At 39.7% G+C, this 4,188-nt stretch overlaps 1 long non-coding RNA gene across 1 annotated transcript in view; it reads right to left on the reverse strand.

Annotated features, from left to right (window-relative positions):
• LOC106871825 (uncharacterized) overlaps positions 1-4,188 on the reverse strand; it is an 89,448-nt gene that overhangs the window by 4,950 nt on the left and 80,310 nt on the right. Inside the window, exon 2 of the long non-coding RNA XR_001409702.2 lies at positions 1,179-1,231. This is a non-coding gene — a long non-coding RNA (uncharacterized LOC106871825). The remainder of the gene's footprint in view (positions 1-1,178; positions 1,232-4,188) is intronic.

Raw genomic sequence — 4,188 nt, forward strand, 5'->3', positions numbered from 1 at the left:
GATAATATTGTTCCCTTTTGGAGGCATCAACAATGAGAGGCCACTGGGAGATAGCAAGCAAACAAACAAGGGACCAAACATGACAAAATGTGAACATAAAAGCAAAAATGAAATAAATATACATTATACAAACAAAATGATATAAAATAAGGCCTTGCAGCTCAAGACAAGTCATATAGCAAACAGACAAAGGACAGAGATGAAAACAAACACAACAGAATGTGAACATAAACAAAATGAAATAAATATACATTATACAAACAATGAAATAAATATACACTATAAAAACATGCACGTTTTTATCTTGTGTGTGTGTATGACGTGATTGACAGAACCATGAAGTTCAGTGTCCAGTTCAATTGTGTGGTATTTTGGACAAGTGTGTTTTACTATAGACTAAGTGAGATCCAAGCTCTGAGTGAAACTGGATACATGGAAACTGAATGGGATCCCATCAGATGGATTGTACCTGTAATTCGAAGGGCCAGCCTTGCTACCTATTGTGTCATACTGATTCAGTCTGAGAACTACATTAGGATACATGTGTCAGTAAGAATACAAGGACCAAAAGAACAAAATAAATGAAAATCTTTTGTGTGAATTGTTTTAGATGGTGACTAATTGTGGTAATTGGATTTATATTGCCTTCCTTTCTATCACGAGGAGTCTTGTGGAGCAAAGGTACTGTGTGAGTAAGAGATGCATTCTGCTGCAGTAGTCTACCGGATACCCACTGAATTGGGATCTGCCTGACAAATTGTCCATCCACCAGCTTTCATTGGCCAGTGTTAGGTAAAAGGCACCACTGATGACTGGAATAAATTATAATTACTATTGGGGATTGTCTCCAGAAAAGATAATGCCATATTGGAAGTGACTGCTTTGAAAGTGAACATAAAGCAATGAAGTTTTGCAGAACGAGGCTTTGATGGAGGGAGGAAGGTCAACAACAAGAACTTTTGGACCCAACTGTGCTTTGCTTCTTATATCTTTCTAGCTAGATTTCTTTTAGCTCAAAAATAGTCTTATACAGCAAAATTTATTCATAAATTCTACTGTATAAGCCTATCTTTATCCATATCTTAAAGCAGTCATGGGCAACATGCAGGCTATGGGACTTTCTGAATGGCATGCCAACAAAATAAATTACCTTGAATGTTTTTAGTAATGTGGCTCACCTGATGATAAACCTGTATCATGCAGCTTGCTTCTCCAGAAAAGTTGACCATACCTGTTGTAAAACATGAAAATATATTTAATGGAATCAGATTCTCAACACTGAGAGATATCAAAAATGTGTGTCTGTAAAATACAAAAACCACTTACAGATTAATTTAAATTTGGGTAGATAGATCAATTGGTCTTAATTTGAGCAGATTATAACTCAGCTGGTCAAACAACTGAATGATTATTGCTGACAAAGATCATTCACTTACTTGATGGGAGATCCATCATCAATTAGAACTACTCTGATGAGTAACAAAAGAAAAAAAAGAAGCATACTTCCTGAAAGCATGTCAGTCTCATTGGAGCCAAGCAATACTGAGTGGTTGAAAATGTGAAAGAGAGAGCCAATGAATAAGGTGCAAGATACACACACACACTCTTTTACTCATTTCAGCCATGCTGCCGTGGTCATGCTAGAGCACCATCATGGTCTTTCTGACTTCCTCATTCTGGGTGTTTCACATCACCATAAATAAAAAATACACATTAAATACAGGACTCATCTCTGTGTGTTTACGTATTCTTCACTTGTTAGTGATGTCTTGTACTTAATGTACATCTTTTATTTATTTTTATAACTGAGCACCACGCAGCCTTGTCCAGGTTTGGCAATAAGTATAGTAAAGAATTCCGGGTAGGGGTAGGGGTCCACCAAGGATCATTCTTCAGCCCTCACTTATTTATCATAGTCCTCCAGGAAATAACAGAGGAATTCAAGACAGAATGTCCCTGGAAGCTTCTCTATGTTGATGACCTTGCTCTAATAGCTGAATCACTATCAGAATTAACGGCAAAGTTTCAGATGTGGAAGCAAGGTCTAAAATCAAAGGGCCTTAGAATCTATCTAGCAAAAACCAAAGCCTTAATAAGTAGGAAGGCAGACAAATCACAGATCTCTTCAGGTAGATGGCCCTGCTAGATCTGTAGAAAAGACGTAGGTAGAAACTCCATAGGATGTACCTGGTGTACACTATGGACACATAAGAGGTGCAGCAATATTAAAGGAAGGCTAACTGGGAACATAGTTTTTGCATGTGTCAAATGCTCGGGGGCAATAAATACTGAAAATGTGCAGAAAACAGCTTCTGTCACATGTCAGGGAGAAAAACTAGAAGTAGTTGATAGATTCCATTACCTGAGAGGTTAGCTGCTAGAATAAGAATAGCCTGGGCAAAGTTCAGAGAGCTCCTACCTCTGCTGCTAACAAAGTAAAAAGTAGACTGTATGACGCATGTGTGCAAACAGCCATGCTACATGGCAGTGAAACATGGGCTGTGACTGCACAGGACATGCGTAAGCATGCAAGAAATGAAGCTAGTATGATCTGCTGGATGTGTAATGTTAGTGTGCATACATGATAGAGTATGAGTATGAGAGAAAAGTTGAACTTAAGAATCATCAGGTGTAGTGTGCAAGAGAGATGACTGCATTGGTATGGTCATGTGTTGCGTATGGATGAGGACAGCTGTGTGAAAAAGTGTCACACTCGAGCAGTAGAGGGAACCAGTGGAAGAGATAGACCCAGGAAGACCTAGAATAAGGTGGTGGAGCATGACCTTTGAACATTTGGCCTCATGGAGATATGCTGTGCTTGAGATGACCTACCAAGCCAAGTGAGATCGTAACTGTGGCCTATGCCACTGCAGCATAACTGGCCCATTTAAGAGTACTCTTCAATCATTAGGCAATAAACTGTGTTTGCGAAGACCTGTTTAGTCAAGTGAAGTCATTGTTGTGGCTCATGCCAGTGCTGCTTGACTGGTACCCATACCAGTAGCGCATAAAAAGCATCATTTGAGCGTGGTTGATGCCAGGGCTGCCTGACTGGCTCCCTTGCTGGTGGCACGTAAAAAACACCATTCAAGTGTGGTCGATGCCAGTACTGCCTGACTGGCCCTCGTGCCAGTGGCACGTAAAAAGCACCCACTACACTCTCGAAGTGGTTGGCATTAGGAAAGGCACCCAGCTATAGAAACTCTGCTAGATCAGATTGGAGCCTGGTACAGCCTTCTGGCTGCCAGTCCTCAGTCAAACTGTCCAACGCAAGCCAGCATAGAAAGCAGATGTTAAACAATGATGATGATGATGATATATATATATTCATTTATATATATATGTTTGTATATGCTTAATTTTGGGGAAACTTTATTATTTCAATTAAGTATTAGGTTGTCAAGAAAGTTCTTGTGGTTTTTAACCTTTAAATTCAGATGCACATATCTCGACTCAAACAAAACACTATTAATCGAAATAAACACCATCAGAATCAACACACTTTTGCCAATGCGAAACAAGTTTATTTATGCCAGTAGCATGAAAATCCTGCGTTCTTGTGGCGATGAAGTCGTTGAAGGCATGTTTGGCATTGTCTTGGTTTTTGAAGCATTTCTCAAGTAGGAAGTTGTTGAGATGCTTGAAAATGTGGTAGTTGGTAGGCGAGAGGTCTAATGAGTAAGGCAGATGAGGCAGAGTTTCCTAGCCCAATTCATACAACTCATAGCCCAATTCGTGCAATTTGAGCATTGTTGTAGAGAAGAATTGGTCCTTTTCTATTGACTAATACTGGCTGTTGTTGTCAGAGTTTCTTATGCATTTCATCCATTTGCTGACTGTACTTCTCCGCCGTAATGGTTTCGCCTGGATCCAAAAAGCTGTGAGGGATGAGACCAGCTGCAGACCACTAAACAGTCACCATGACCTTCTTTCCGTGCAACTTTGACTTCAGGAAGTGTTGTGGAGCTTCGTCGGCGTCCAACTACTGAGCTTAGCATCGCTGGTTGTTGTAAAGAATCCACTTTTCATTGCAAGTCACAATCCGGTCAAGGAACGGGTCATTTTTGTTGCATAAAAGAAGGGAACAGCGTTTTCTTTGGTTGTCATTCAATTCGTACGGCATCCATTTCTGAAGTTTTTTTTTTTTTTTCTAATCTCTTTCAAGTGGTTGGAAATTGTATATGTTAT

Source organism: Octopus bimaculoides, chromosome 4, assembly GCF_001194135.2.
Source record: "Octopus bimaculoides isolate UCB-OBI-ISO-001 chromosome 4, ASM119413v2, whole genome shotgun sequence".
Classification (NCBI taxonomy): domain Eukaryota; kingdom Metazoa; phylum Mollusca; class Cephalopoda; order Octopoda; family Octopodidae; genus Octopus; species Octopus bimaculoides.